Consider the following 16,765-nt stretch of genomic DNA (forward strand, 5'->3'; position numbering starts at 1 on the left):
CGGGCCGGAGCTGCAGCCCGTGGAGAGGAGACCAGGCAGGAGCAGGGGGTCTGGGGGGAGCTGCTGCCCGTGGGGGACCCAGGTTGGAGCAGTTCGCTCCTGAGGGATGGACCCCGTGGTACGGACCCATATCTGGAGCAGTTCTTGAAGAGCTGCTGCCTGTGGGCAGCCCACGCCGGATCAGTTCGGCAAGGACTGCATCCCGTGGGAGGGACCCCACAGCACAGGGGTCGAGAGTGAGCGAGAAGGCGCGGCGGAGAAGAAGCGCCATAGACTGACCATAACCCCCATTCCCCCGTTCCCCTGCGCCGCTCGGGGGGAGGAGGTGGAAGAGGGTGGAGGGGGGGGGGGAAGGTGCTTTTGGTTTCTTTCCTTTGTTTCTCCCTTCTCTAGATTGTTAGTAATAGGTAATAAATCTTACTATCTCCCTATGCTGAGTCTGTTTTGCCCGTCAGGATAATTACTGCGTGATCTCCCTGTCCTTATCTCAACCCTTGAGCCCTTTTCATCGTATTTTCTCTCCGTTCCTCTTTGAGGAGGGGGAGTGAGAGAGCGGTTGTGGTGGAGCTCGGCTGCCCACCCAAGTAAAACCACCACAAGTGAAGCATGCACCTGCTGTGGGAGGAGAGAAAAATGCAGGGGCTGGAGATGGCCACTGGGTGAAGGGATACGAGCGCAGCAGCATCTGGGTGGTCTGCAGGGCTTGCATCTACTGCTGGCTGTGCTGATTCACTCACCAGCCTGGGTTTGCTGTTTGGATAATGACTCTGGTCACCAGGCACTTTGAGTTTTAGTTTTGGGGTAATTATTACCACTGTTGCTGTCTGACTGTTATGCTTATGGGAGTTTAAGTAACGCAGTGAGGCCACAGTATGAAACCCAGAAAGCCAAATTTTCACACCAGCTTACAACTTCACTGATTCCAGTATCTGCTTTTTACTCGCATGTGGCAAGCAAGACCTTAAGGTTGTGTACTGCTGTGTAGAGACAGCATGTCTTTGCTGCTGGTGCAGCGGCAATAATTTTTTTCTAAGATGAGAAACATATATAAGCAGCTTTGGGTTCTTAACTCTTAGGACCTGATGATTCCCTACTTCATGGAGGTTGGCTGCCCTGCCTAGGAGATACATAGTGCTTTCCTTGGATTTCCACAGTGAAATCTTTCTTTCACTTAGCAAGCACAGTTTGCTGTGAAGATGGAGATTCATGGAGTAAGACAAGAGAATGAAAAACAGAGCCAAAGTACTGAGAAAAATTTCTGTTACATTTACTGCATCTGAAGGGAGATAATGGTAGTAACACTACTATGTATGTCACTGAGCAGGAGAATCCTTAAGTGAACTGTGTATTATCCATCTTCTATGAAGCACTGAAAATGCCTGCTGAGAAGCATACCATGAGAAATATGTCAAACAAATATTTAACTTAAGCTGAATGGAAAACAGTCTGAGGACAAGATCTGGAAAAGATAGCACTGAGGACCTCAAGAGATACGTTGTTGTTGTTGTTGTTTGCTGTTTTTTTTTTGTTTTGTTTGTTTGTTTGTTTCAAGAGGACTGCCAGCTCTGGAAATAGGTTGATAGGACATCATTAGTGGTTATGGCAGTAAACATAGGAAACTAGGAGAAAGCTGATGAAGACAACATTTAGAAGTGAGGACCAAGAATACTGAAGACAACACCATAGGGATATGGAGAGAGATAATGGTGAGAGAAGGCTGAGGTGGGGAATTACAGAATCCCAGAATGGTTTGGGTTGGAAGGGACCTTAAAGCCCACCCAGTTCCAACCCCCTGCCATGGGCAGGGACACCTCCCACCAGCCCAGGTTGCCCAAAGCCCCATCCAGCCTGGCCTTGAGCACCTCCAGGGATGGGGCATCCACAGCTCCTCTGGACAGCCTGTGCCAGGGCTTCACCACCCTCTGAGGAAAGATTTTTTTCCTAATATCTAATCTAAATCTACCCTCTTTTAATTTAAATCCATTAATCCTTGTCCTGTCACTGTACCTCTGACAAAGAGTCCCTCCCCAGCTTTCCTGTAGGCCCCCTTTAGGTACTGTAAGGCCACTGTAAGGTCTCCCCGGGGCCTTCTTCTGCAGGCTGAACAACCCCAGCTCCCTCAGCCTGTCTTCACAGGAGAGGTGAATACCACGAAGCTGAAGAACTGCTTCCCTTGAAAAAGAAAGCAAAGCATGGATTGAAACAAATGATGAACAGAGGAAAGAAAAATCATTGTGAAGACTGCATTGCAGAGAAGGGCTGTGCAGCAGAGAAGGTAGACAGGGAACAGGAGACTGCAGGAATGAGGAGATAAGGAGAGAGGTGAAATTTGGATTCAGATGACCTCATGCATAACTGAGACACTGCAACTTCTGTGATGTCTCAGCTGTACAGGACAAGTCAGGCTATCAGCAACTGCCACCTCCTGGCATTCCCTGCAGTCATTGCTGAGAAGTGATCATGACACTGACAACAAGCACCTCCGAAGGATGACGTGAGGAGAAGCCTGGCGTGGCATTCAGCAGGGGCCAGGGTTTTGTCTAAGGCAGTGCCAGGGTCGGGTAGAACAAAGCTATTCCAGTCATGCATTTGAACAGGAGGCTCAGGAGGTTGTTGAGTGCCATGCCTTGAATTATCATTCATGACATAGATGAGAGAAAGAAGACCCAGCTCTGCCTATGTGATTACAGCAGCCTGTTTCTTTTCACACACTCTTTTCAAATACTGCTAGTTATATACTGTCTGACAGAACATGCAGGTGGGCTTTCTCACAATTTTTGTCTCTACAAGAGAAAAGTCAAGTCCACTGTCAGAATATCAGACAACTGAGGAGATTGAATTTATTTTTCATTAGGCCAAGAGTGGGCCTCGAAGCATGCAATCCAGTTGCTAATGATATTATCACCATTGTTAATTTTTCTAAGTCTGCAAGCAGCATAATTTGGAAACAGTTTCACCTAGTCTTAAATTCTTTCAAAGCCCATAGTGATAGTCTCATTGTACTTCTGCAAGTGCTTGAAACCATTGAAAAGGAGTGCTGCTGTCAAAGAAGGTGATTTCATCCTCTCCTCCCTTCCCTGCTCACTTCATTTGGCTCTTGTTTCTTCCCCTTCCTTCCTTATGGCCACACAGGTGTTTGGGCAGTGAATCAGATTGGGGTTAAAACTAAACCAATAGGATAGTGGGGAACTTGGGAAGAGAGCCTCCCTAGCACAGGACCTGCTTCTCTGGGCCAAAACCAGTTGTGTTGCTGGGCCGGCAGCATCCCTGTTCTGCTGACATCTTCCCTCTTGGAGGTGTATTACAAATTTTCCTTGGTGCAGCTCTGCTGTTGGTAATACTGTGTCTGTCACACATGTAACACATTATTTTTCCAGGTCAAGTCTATCATTTTTACTCTTGCCTAACTTCAGAAAAATAAAATAAAAACCAAACCAACCAACCAACCAACCAAAAAACCAAAAAGACAGAAAACAAAATATAGTGATTTGGGGATTTCTGAACATATGAGCAGTCAGTCACGACTTTCAGCTAGACGATTCAGTTAGAGCTGAAGGTCATGCCAGATGTCTCTGAAATACCAGTTTCACTTGGATTTACACTAAGGTTTTACATTTTGTGTATTACTCAGAACCATGAGGTTTTAATGATCCTTGGGCAACTTATATGGAAGGAAACATTTTTAATATAGTTTTTCATTTATACGATTACGCCAGTGTATATCTGGAAGAATAGAATATTTACTCTAGAATTTAACAAATTAACACAGACTGCATGCTCTCTGTTCTCAAGTGAGAGCCCAGCCAGCTGACTCAATTTTTAATTCACTTCTCATATGAAAAGAATGTGAGGATCTATATAGTATTCTTCCAGAGTTTTGTTATTTCTACCAGTATAGTCTTACATCTATTTTTACAGCAGTAGCTTGTAAGGCCATGGATTAAAATGTACCAGAGAACAACTTTATTACTGGGTTTTCTAGTTCTTGCTGTCTGGAGTAGTACAAAATGAGCATTTGCTACAAATTCCCAATCAACTAGTTCTTGCTGACAAAAAATTCATGTTTCCTCATATGAAACATCATTTATCCACCAAGATCACAAGAAACTGAAACTAAAGTCTATTTTCATTGAACTCCTCTACTGCCCTCTGCCCAGGAGTACACAATTCCCAGGCTGAATTCCAAACCTCTCAGTAGCTGGAAGCAGATGGCCATTTTCTTAAATCAACTTTGCATAAAATATCCTCTTCTTTTCCCAACGACCTGGGAATCTTCTCTTCTCTTGTCTGTCACTGAGTTATTCTGGCCCAAAGCCAACAACAGCTTCAAGCTGCCCCTTTTTGCGGCTTGGCAAAGCATGGACAAATGCTGACATCCTGCGACAGCAATGTCAGCAGCTTTGCATGGACCATGGTTTCTCTTATAGGGAAACAAAGATTCCCCACAGTGTCCTGCTGAGAGGAACATGCGTACTGATAACAATGAGAATGCAATATATCAGATGTGAGCTTGGGAATTTTTTATGAGAAGAAAACCTAACTCAGATAATTTTTATAACTCATTTTAAAAATGCATTTTATATATTAATTTCTCTGTCTCCAGCATCTGTGTAGTTATAGATGTTTTAAAGATGAAATCAAACACTTCTCAAATCATTACTAAAAATCAACCAACCAACCGAGAAACCACCAACAAATGCCACCTTCTGAAATTATTTCTGTTGTGTGTGAAAAGTGGTTGTAGGAAGCAGCATTTGAATCAGATCTCAGGGGAGAGAAAGGCCAGGGAATTCCAGGAGATTGCAGCTGAGAAATCTAGAATTAATTTCTAGAAATGAAGGGCTCGGACCTGAAGGGGAGGTGAGAGGGAGACAGGCTGTGTTTTGGGTATCTGATTCAAAAGCATAGCTACATGCTCTTGGATGGCTGTGAGGACACAAAAAAGAATATCATGTGGATATACTGTCCACTTGAAAGTATAGCTAAAGTAAATGCCAAAGTCTCTGTAACACAGTTATTACCATGTGGCTATTTCATGTAGTAAAGATCCATCTAATCCAGGTCCTGCATCTAGCAGTGATTATTTCCACAAACTTCAGAAGGTGCAAGAACAAGAAGCTCTGCATTAGAGAGTGTGCTGTTCTGCATGGAAATCTCGTCTTAATATCTACCTGAAAAAAGCTTCTGACCTTAAAATAGGTACCTCCCCTGCAGTAAACACATCTGGATATTCCTGTTGCCAATAAGCCTTGTAGAACTCAAGGATAGAAAGATGATTTAATCAAATGACACAATCTTTGTATTGCAGGGCATTGTATTTTACACAGTTACCGTTCTGCAGCTGTAGTTGATGAAAGCATCCCTTCTACAAAGGCACCTGGCTGTAAACCACAAACATAAAGATGTGGAGTGGCTTCTAGTTCTCAGAGCAGTTCGTTCCCATAACCAATCACCTCTACAGGCAAAACTACCTGCCTTCCTTCACACGTTGAAGCTTCTGCTTCCAGCCAGTGGTTTCTGTAAACCTTCCTCTGCTGGAGTAAAGAGCCCTCTGGTTTGCAGTAGTACCTTCTTATGAAGACACTTCTGCATGGGGTTTAAGTCACTTTGTCTTTTTTTACAGACAAAATCAATTGTACTCTGCAGTCTCTCACAGCAAAGGATATTTCCAGCCCTCACAGCTGCCTATCCCTCTTCCCTGTTTCCTCCTCTCTTTTTCATTGTTACCTGAAGAACTGTGGGCACTGATGCTAAATGTCAAACTCTAGTATCAATCTCCATAGTGCTGAACATGCAGGTGGTATCACGCTCTTACTTCTGTTTGCTAGGTCTCTCCTTATTCACCCAAAGGTCTTGACCACTTTTCTTAACACTTCCACAGTAGGAGTTCATTTGGTTTGCTCTGACAGTAGAAACCCTAATTACCCCTGGAGTTACAGCTTTCCAGTTGACACCCAAGCCACAGTTCAGTAGGCATGACCTGTATTCGGTGTTTGTATTTATTCATTAAATTCTGGTTGCATTACGACACATTTCATTTAGATGGTCCAAATTCCTCCAAACTACTGCCAGGTCCAAATACCCTCTCTGAGCCAGGCTCTCCCTGCAGTTATCCTGTCTCTAGATGATGCGGATGAAGGGATAAAGTCCTGAGTTTTGTTTTGTACAGCGGTGAGTCAGGGTCATACTGAAAGAAAACTCCAGGCAGAGTTGGTTTCAGCCTGGGTTTGCTTTGTCACTCACCAAGAAGGAATCAGTGGGAATGCAAGTATACCATTTTAATTAATCAAAAGAGTAGCTAGCTTGCAGCCTGTGAGTTGAATACGTGGCTACTTATCTGCTAAAATTTGTAACCACAATCCACGTGGGATGCAATGGGGATATGAAATTGCACCTGCAAAATTAAAGATCAAATCAGTTTCGCTAATAAAGAAAGTGCTCCTTTTCTGATACCATATCTGTATAAAATCTTTTTGAGATGCGGCACATAGTCTTGAAGGGCTTAAAGTTAGGAATTGTACTCATCGTCTGCCCAGATTTTCAAGCCTTAGTTTGCATTGAAGCAACCTCACATCTGCCAGGAACTTTCAGCAACAGGAAAAATTCCACTACGCTGCTGTACAGTCCCTGTTGTGCATCAGCACAAAATGTGTCTGCTGATGGATCCACAGAAGAAGACTTATGATATTTACACTCTCACCTCCTGGGACTGCAGCAGTAATTTTGGAGAGACAGAGGATGAAATCAGCAGAAGTTTCTAACTTAGGAATATGCAGCGGTGAGGGAAGACAGTAAATAATTTCTGAAGTCTTTCTGCAAATGACATTTAAAAATACCTTTGAGGGGAGGTGAGAGAAGACAGAACATTTTTTTAATACTTAAACCTAGTAACTTCCAATACTTTGTTTTAACTAAAGACAGGTGAAATTCTGTTTTGCATGCAACAAAAGATATTCTAAGTCCATGGGTAAGAACTTCAAACATTATAAACATAATGCGTGGCACCTACACAAATATATGGCATATACTCAACTGTTCCATGTTTATTTTAAAATCAATCACGGTCATGTGTTTATCCACTGCTTTGGGTATGCTATGTTCCTTTATAGCAAATTTACCTGATGTTGTTCAAGAAGCATTTGGACAATGCTTTTAGATAAATGGTTTAACTCTTAGGTTGATCTCAGCCCTCAGCCTCCTGTCTTATTTTAACAGCAGTATTCAATCTATGCAATTACACAACATAGCTCTTGTTTATGCCTCTCCAAACAGAATTCTCTATACATACCTTTATATACCGAGTTCCCTTTTCACAGTGTACTAAGCAATCAAAAAAAGGAAGAAATGTAGCTTCTCTTTCCCTGCAGATGAGATCAGAGTGGGATAATAAGAATGATTGTGCAGCCCGCTTGCCCTGCAGGAAGCCATCAGCCCAGGGATGCTGCCCAGGACATGCACTGCTGCTTGTATCTGCAGCATGCACTGTTCTGTAGGGTACATTGCCAAGGGCAGGCCCACAGTGCAGTGGGACGTCACGGGTCTGGGGTAAATGAAGACAAGCAGTGGAATATCCCTGTCTGTAGGAGGGAAACTCTGCCTCTTCTACAGCTCATACTGAGGCAGGCAACACTGCCCCAAGCCCTATCCCCGCGCACTCACTGAAAACTCATGTCTTCCCAGAAAACATCTGAGGCAGCAGAGCAGACTGTAGACGTGTGCCTGCATGCATGCTGGTTGTGTACCTGTGCCCAGCTACACAAACACTTGTCTATCTTTCCACACAGATCCCAGAATAAACTGGGCATGTGCTGATCTCCAAGACTCGGTCATATTGACTGCCCAGTTTTTATTGGGCTATTGCTTACTTAGATGCTAAGCACTTCAGGGCCAGAACATCATCCTCCTACCAGATTTGTTGCCCTCCGCTGGACGCATTCATGTACCCTAGCATCCTTTTTATATTGTAGGCCCAGAACTGCTCACAATATTCAAGGTGAGGCCTCACCAACACTAAATCCAGTGGGAGAATCACCCTTTTGACTGTCTGGTTGTGCTGTGCTCAATGCACCCAAAAATACGGCTTGCCCCAGGCACACTGCTGGCTCGTGCTGAGCCTGCTGCCCCCAGCACCCCCAGGTCCCCTCCTGCTGAGCTGCTCCCCAGCCTCATCCCCCTTCCTGTGCCTGTGCCCAGCACTGCTCCGTCCCAGATGCAGCACCCACCCCACATTTCCCCTTGTTGAACTTCATGCTGGTGATGATTGCCCAGTGCTCCAAGGTATCCAGATCCCTCTGCGAGGCCCCTCATCCCTCCAGAGAGGGACAGCACCTCCCAGTTTAGTATCGTCAATGACCTTGCCAAGGAAGATTTCCTCTCCTGCATCCAGATCAGTGATAAAAGGACCAGCCCAAGAAGAGAGCCTTGTGGAGCACGAGTGACTGGCTGCCAGCCAGGTGTAGCCCACTCACCACATCTCTTTGAGCTCTGCCACCCAGCCAGCTCATCACCCAGCGTAGCATGAACCTGTCCATCTCACAGTTGGACAGTCTGTCCAGACAGATGCTGCGAGGGATGGCATTGAAGGCCTTGCTAAAATACAGAAATATTACATTCACTGCCTTCCCTTCACCTCCTGCACATGCAACACTGCTATAGAAGGAGATTAAATAAATAAGGCACGACTTTCCCTTCATGAGCCCATGATGAACCGTGATGGCCAAAAACAAATCAAGGCAGATAGCTGGTTTAGCTGATATTTGTTACAGATAATAAATTATTCCTCTTTGTAGGCTGTAAAAACAGTAATATCTCATAAACAAACTGACTATCTATTACACTGCCCATTATTGCCATTATTATTATGATGCCTATATATGTAATCATTAGACATCTGAATAAATGGAGCCATGCGAATTCAACACAGAGATAATATAAAGCCACCAAATAAAACCTGCTCTGCCACAGGTCTAAAAATACAAGCAGGGAGAAGGCAGAGGAGGCAAGGCTGCTGTGCAGCACCCAAGGGCTGGTGAAGGTGTCTACCCAAACCAATCCCTGTAGGGAGCAGAGCCAGACAGAAAGAAAAGGCACAAAGATGATACATACCCACATGTGTACGATGGTGCATGTACCTACCCACACTCTCTTTTTTTCGGTGTGCTGCTATGCAGGGCAGCTCCAGGCAAGGCTGCAGCACCAGGCTTAGCTCTCTGGTGGTGCCAGAGGTTGTCCCCTTGGGTGACAGGGACCGGGAAGGTCCCAGAGGGGACCTTGAGAATAAACACTAGCACGTAAATAGGTGTCAGGTAACTTGGTGGTCACTGCTTCTTCTGGGTGAGTAACATGGTATTTGCTCCCTCTCAAGGTTGACTGTGACCTCCCTTAGGCCTCTGTTCAAAAATTTGGTTTTGAAATTACTTTTGAAAGGTTAATGGGGGCATGGCCTGCCATTTCACAGCAGCTTTACAGGCTGACATTTGGTCCCATCACACACTGAAATGAAAGTGAAATCTTCTGAATACGTGCATAAAACAAGAGCTGTGCTAAAAGGTTTGTCTCTGAAGGGAGGCTCAGCTTTTTCACTCCCGAAGAGAGGACAGGATCCCTCCTACCTGAGCAGTCTCCTCCACATTGCTGCTAATAAGAGTTACGGCTTCTTTGTCTGCTCTTCTCTAGTGAAAACTTTGCCCAGTCTCACCAAACTCCCTGAAAAGTATCTACAGACCTTCAGTTGTTAAATGTTTCTGTATACATGCGAATTTTGCACTTATTGACCTATAACCAATTGGAAAGTCTTTGCTTTGCCACATTCTTACTTGAAATCTTGATACAGTGTCTGTGGAAATCAACCAACGAGCCAGCCAAAGGAAATGAAACAAACAAACAAACAAACAAAAACAAAAAAACAAAAAAACAATAATGTTAATACATTAATGCATTAAAGTTAATACATTTCTGACACAAAGTACTAATCCAAAGGTGTTGAATTCTACAGATGCCAGAATCACTATTGACTACTGTTTTTATTTTTATTTATTTATTTTTATTCTGATGAAACAGGAAAAATTCCTTTGGAAGATTTTGGTTTTGACAGCTTGAAGCAACAGCTCCAACAAAACCTGACCAGCTTCCTACTGGATTGCCTTGGATAGACAACGATGCTTTCAAGGCTTTTCTCTGAAACATAAGCCTGATAAGCACAAGCACCCCTGGACAACTGGTGGAGCTGAGTGGCTGTGGTGCTAAGACCAAGCTGGACAGAGATCCTCATATTGTCCTCAGGCCCAGAAAAAAATAGATAATAGAGCTTCCAAGCTCCCTGTTATGAAACAAAGGCCAAGCCTAAAAAAGAGGTTGGAAAGTGATCAGGTGCTGTGACTCATGGTGTCCGTGTAACCTCAGCTGATGGCACAACCATCATTTCTTGCAGACGGGATCCTTGACTAAAAATAGATCCTCCAGTGTGAAGTGGAAAAGCAACGATGAATCGTAGAGAATGAAATTTTGGCTGGCTGTGAAACAGGTATTAAGATGCATGGGATTTACAACAGAGACACATTTCCACTAACTTCTTTGCTAAACTTAACAACATGAAAACATTGAGATTTGCATTTACCCCTGCCTCCTGCATGAGCAAAGGCTGCATTACCACTGAAGCCTATTACTCACCATTGCTGTTCACATAATTCCTACTGCACCGCTAAATCTCTGAAGCCCACCAGAAGCCAACCACTCTACCTGGAGGCTGTCGTCTCCACAAGATCCACTCCTGACCCTCATTCTGTTCTTTTCCTCTGCATGCAACATAAAATCAAGGCTGTCAAGGACGGTTGTTTACATGGAGATCACTAATAAATCATAATGGAAAATAAGTTCTCCTTTACCTGATGCTTGGCACCCAGCTTAAATGCATTTCTCTTTGAGGACAACATGTAGATAGGCTATTTCATCTTTCATCTTGAAATTCAGAATAGTTATGTATCACTAACAAAATGCTTCTCCAACCAAGGCATACAAACATAGTCTAATTGTAGGTTATTTCAATATAAGGCTCACTGTTTAAACACCAATGACCTCTTGTGTTAGAAGCAAAATTGGTCGTGCCACATTTAAGCTGCTCAGCAGTTCTTGCCGTTGTCTCCAAGCCAGTAATTTGGGCTAGCATGTCAAGTATTTATCTCAGGCTGAGCTGGAAATTGTTTATTTTCACAACTGTCTCTGAGAGAGAGTTCAAGGAAAAAATACATATCTTTTGTGCCTGGTGGTGTCACAATGGTAAAAACCTAGCCCTTGTCAGAAGCATTGACTTTCTGGCTTTCAGGGGTAACAATTTCCCAACATTTGCAAAATATGTTCAAATTTGACCCAAAAGTAATCCTTAGATTCACTCCTCTTCTCCCTCACTACTATTACAGTTTGGATGGATTTCCTCTATTGATCAAGTTCAGTTTTTCCTGTCTCCTGCTGGAGGCTAGAGCAGTCAGAATAACTCAATCTTTTCGTTCTGTGTCCCGGGGAAAAAAAATCCATTTGGGAGTCACCAAAGTTTATAAGTGTAGGGATATAAATCAAAATATTTTATTGTAAGACAAAAAAAAATTAGAAAGAAGCTTTGTCTTCATTTAAGGCTTTCCAAACTGATTTTATGTAGAAATGCACAAGATTTGGTATTGAGGGCAGTGAAAAGGTAAGATGCTGTGGGAATAGAAATCTTAAAGAAGATGAATATGCTTCCCCTCCTCATCCCTTGGCTAACCGGATGATGCTCCTGCCCTGATACACAGAGTCTGTAGGAAAATCATTACATCCAAGCTGTCCACCTTTGTGCCAGAGCCTGTCCCTCATTTTCTGCTTGCGCAGCACTCGCCAGTGCTCAGTGCTTTGCTACTGGGACTGCAGAGCTGGAGGCTTGCCGCACTGCACCCTCCGGGTCTGCCAGCAAAGCCCCAGCTCTCCCCTAGCACGGGATCTAAGAGGTGTTTTAATTTCCCCATGACCAGCTGCTAAATGGGGACACCAGGGAACTGCCATCGCATGAGGGCAGTGTGGTGAAAAAAAAATATATATTTGTGAAGCACTCCAAAAATGGGGTGGGACAGCTAAAGGACAGCCTGTGAGGAAAATCATCACTCCGCAGTCAGTACAGAGGGTGGCATGGGTAACGAACGAGTCCTCGGGCTGCATAAGTTGTCGATGTCCCATCCCTGGAGGTGTTCAAGGCCAGGCTGGATGGGGCTTTGGGCAACCTGGTGTGGTGGGAGGTGTCCCTGCCCATGGCAGGGGGGTGGAACTGGGTGGGCTTTAAGGTCCCTTCCAACCCAAACTGTTCTGTGATGCTATGATAATGAATGAGAAGGATAAGTAAAGTCAGAAATGAGTACTGATGTACCTATTTGTAGGGCAGGCCCACGGCAGGACTTCTTCCACAATGTGGACTCACTTGCACAAGCTCTTTCATCACCAAAACTGCAGCAATTATATAATCTCTGCCTCTGAGGCGCACCCCCTCTCCCTGGTCTAGCTAGATCTCCCTGCTCCAGGCTCGTTCCCTATGGCCAGATGGCTGAGAGAGAGGGCTGGGCAACTGATAAAAAGAGGCAAAAACCTGCTGTGCCAACCATGCCCCTAACACCATGGTTTTCTAAGACCCGGTCCTGCGGGGCGAGGAGTAGGAGTGAGTAACTCAGCCCTGGAGAAGCAGCAGTGGGCTGCAAGAGCAACATCATTTGGAGGGGCAGGAAGGGAGCGCAGCAAGCTCATCTCCCTGACTCAAATTGTGAGGCTGCAGAGCAGATACAAAGGTTCTGCAGATGAGTTTTAAAATGCTAAAGGCTGATGCTCAAGCAAGCCCAGCTGGAAGCTCATGATACCACCCCACGCACAGGCTCTATCCTCAGGCACCGCAGTCTCAGAGGGTCCATTTAGATAAGACATGAAATGCTGCTATCCTGTCACTGCATAGAGCTTTTCACTAGTGGACTTAAGTGTCCTGGGGCAGGTGGAGCTGGGGACAGACCAGAAGTATAGCTTGCCAACTTCCTAGCCAAGTCAGCAGCAAGCCTCAGACTACTGTGAATATCCTATACTGCTCCAGGACAGCATGGCCTGCTCGCCTTGTCCCCTGCAAAACAGAAGGAAAAAAAGTGCAGGGAAGCTCTTGGCTTCTCCCTCTGCCCTCACTGGCTTTTTCACAGCCACTGCTATGACCACTGGTACAGATTTTGTTTTTTGGGGTAGAAGAATGTATTTCCTTGGGAAGCGATGGGGTAGCTACATGACGCTGGTTGGTGTATTGCCTACTCACAGGACAGAAACATCACTCTTAAAAATACACACACACACATATTTGAATGGGCAAAAAAGTTTTCCTTGTCCTTCCTAGGACCAGTGTCCTAGTGTACCAGAGATATGAAATTGTGTTTTGTTGTCGTTGTTGTTTTCCCCACCTGTTTATGTCCGGAAGGATTTACCCTCCAGAATTTGTCACTTTGGGCTACTCTCCTTTAGGTGGCACTGTTACCACTTCCAAGAGGGACTGCTGCTGGCCATGCCGCTGAACAGGGCTGAAGCTGGGTCAGGACCATCATTATCACCGGCAGAATAACGAGCCAGAGCAGGTCAGGAGTGACCCAAGTCAGCAGTGCTGCTCATGATACTTGCTATGAAGAGTCTTCATGGTAGCACTTCGGTTCCCACCAGCCAGTTTTCACTTTGGAGTATCTCTCATTGCATAAACTCAGCGTACGCCTCTTCAGACTAAGTTTGTAGTGGTTCTCAAAGTCAACAGGAGTTATGTGTGCATATCTGAGGGCCTGAACTAATTATTCTTCTAATTAAGTAATAGTTAAAAACAGCTGTCCACAGGCAATCATTACTTTTCATAGATAGCTGAATGCCTGTGTCAGAACCACTGCTTTCATTTTTTGTCCAATGCCTGAGTCACCATCTGCTTTGATTGCTCAGGCTTTTCCCCAGAATAGCAAATTGGTCTAGCTGACATTTAATGGATCTGTATGAAGTTCTGCTACATGCTGTGCACTCCTTGATGCCCATTAAATTAATCTTGCCTGTTAAATTTTCAACTGAGAAGGAGAGATGGTTACAGGATACAATTCAGCACGGTCTGGAATAGCCAGAAAACAAATCCAACAAAACCGAGACAAAATGGTCAGGCAACCTTGAGGTTGCTACAGTAAGTGCTGAAAATTGGAAAGTGCTCAAAGAAACTGTCAGTGTGGACCAACACTCTTTACTACAAACTGGCACTCTTTCTCCCACAGCTAAAGGTGGACTTTGCAGGCACTCGGGGGCAAACTGTGGTGGGACCAGTAAGAGCAGATCAAATCCTGCATTAAAGTCTGTGCAAGGATCCTTGCTCACATCTGGAGGACTGTGCAAGAGCCACCTCTGTGCATGGGCACAGCTCAGTCCCTCTGACTGTACTGGGGGGCTGACATCGCGAAGTCTTTTAAAGAGCATTGGTGTTTCCGCCAGCTTTGGAGTGAGAACAGAAATAGTGTAAGCAAGACAAGATTATCATGGGCATGGGGACACTCCTACCTGTAGGCAAAACACCAGTCCTTGGGTGGGCTGTTAAGACTTAGTCCAGTCCTCACAGCCTGGGAGAGCATTTTCCATCAGAAATTAATCTCCAGCACAGAGAAGAATCTCTGTTTCAGACATTATTTTGGTGTGGTGCAAGGAGACAGAGACATACCAAGATAAGGCTATAGGTGCCTATCAGCCCAAGGAGGTTCCCTAGCACTGAAGTAGGATTGGGCCCTCTGTTTGCTTAGCAGAACAGAACTGTCACTTGGACAAACCAAACCCAAACTTCTCTGGAGTAAGGCCCCACCTCATTCCTGAATGCATATTATCCCCTTGCCAAACTGCAGTCCTACTCAGACCTCAATCATTCTGCCTGCAGGCTTCTCAGAAACAGACACACGCAATTTTTATTATTTTCATAATGGAAAAAAGTTTCTTTTTCCATGCTGCCCTAACTCAAAGCCAGACAAAGAGATTTTGTTAAAGTTTTCAGACAATAATGCCATCTCAGAAAATGTCCACAGATCATATTTTCGAATGCCACTCACAGACTTGGAAGTCTGTGTCTATGTTGCAAGGCAATGGACTGTGCAGTTATGCAATTACTTGAGTAGTCCCAGATCACCCCAATACAAATACACTCTCAAGCACTGAAATAAAAGCAGCAGCAGCCTTTAGGCTTCCCTGGAGCTCTCAAATGAGACGGGCAAGTACCTCAGTTATGAATTCAGAGCTTTGGTGCTGCAAATAGCCTTCTGGAAGTGCCCACTTACCTCCGTTCCCTAAAAATGAAGCCTAAGGCACCTGTCCTCCTAATGTGGGTACCACACCTGAGTGCCTAAAGATAATAACCATTGGGCTTGTGTGTGCTCATCACCTGTGGAAGCTGGGGTGTCTTTGACTGGGAGGGGTCCATGTTACACATCTCCCAGCAGCCAGGGCAGCTCCTCTGGGGCTGGATCAGGTGCCCTGCACTGCACTGGACAGTGATGTGCAGATGTATATATAAACCATAGATATACCCCTTATATATAATCCAGGATGGCCAGGCAAGCCCAAAAGGGACTGATGTGTGGGCTGAACAAGTAAGCAAGTCCAACAGTAGATTTGGAAAAAAATCTACATCTCATTCTGCCTAAGCCTGAAAGTGCTTATTTTTCACAGGTATCTTTCTTTTTATTATGTTTTTAAACCTCCAAGTCCCCCCAGAGACTGCTCTTCACAGTAATACTGCATTCAGAGCAGCGTTACTGTGAAGCCCCAGCTGGCCTGGTTCTGATAGTGCAGAGGAACTGGGGAGATGAGGCACAGCTATATCTGGCCAGGACTTGGAGAGGACTCTATTAAATAAAGTCCCCTGACACATTCACTTGAGGAGGCATTCTCAGGGCAGATCTAACACACTCCAATAGGATGAGTCTCAAAACTCAGCTGCAGCAGCTGTTCTCATTTAAAACATATCCAGAGGAGACGAAAGAGATATGCCCAAACTTTCAGAATTCCTTCAGCAAATTGTGAATGATGCATGAGATGAAAAATCTCTCCCCAGTGGACAACGCACAGACAAAACCGTGCAGACACTGTTGTGTCCTTATTTATTTATTTATTTATTTATTTATTTATTTCCCTCTGCTTTAATCAAGGACACTCCACAGTCAGCAGGAAAAAAAAAAAAAAAAAAAAAAAGAAAAGGCTCTAGAAATGCCCATCGGGCCCAGAAGTGCCAAGACTAAAGAAAAATAGAGGGGAAAAAATCCCTTGGGAAGTTATGTAAAATATTTAGAACTTTTAAAAAATTCTCTGTTTTTTCAGTTCAGTCAAGCTCCCCCCAGCAAGATCAGCTCCTACTTAGGGAAAAGCATGAACCATGGTATTTGTTTGAAGGTAACATTTCCCACTAATATAATACAAAACAAAACAAAACAAAACTGAATAAAGTGTTTCAGAATTTGTGAAGACTGAAGCTCAGTTCTGTTCTTTTTTTTTTTTTTTTCCCCTTACTTATTATTGGAAGTTTACTCATCTCTTCCAAAAGTAGACAAAGAGTCAGTCAAGGACATTATCAAAACCACAAGTCCTGCTGCTGGTGATTATTTGCCAGCTGGGACAGCTCCTTAACCTGAGATGGTACCAAATAGGTGGGCATCAGGTGAACCAGGTCTGGAGTGAAACAAATAATTCCTTCATGGTCACTGTGGTCATCTGTCAAACTTCACTC

The 16,765-nt window shown here is 44.5% G+C and overlaps 1 protein-coding gene across 6 annotated transcripts in view; it reads right to left on the reverse strand.

Moving 5' to 3' along the window:
* Positions 1–16,765, reverse strand: part of MTUS2 (microtubule associated scaffold protein 2) — a 285,432-nt gene that overhangs the window by 38,816 nt on the left and 229,851 nt on the right. The gene's annotated exons all lie outside the window — the stretch shown is intronic.

This window comes from Anser brachyrhynchus (genome assembly GCF_964034855.1).
Source record: "Anser brachyrhynchus genome assembly, chromosome: 1".
In the NCBI taxonomy this organism is placed as follows: Eukaryota; Metazoa; Chordata; class Aves; order Anseriformes; family Anatidae; genus Anser; species Anser brachyrhynchus.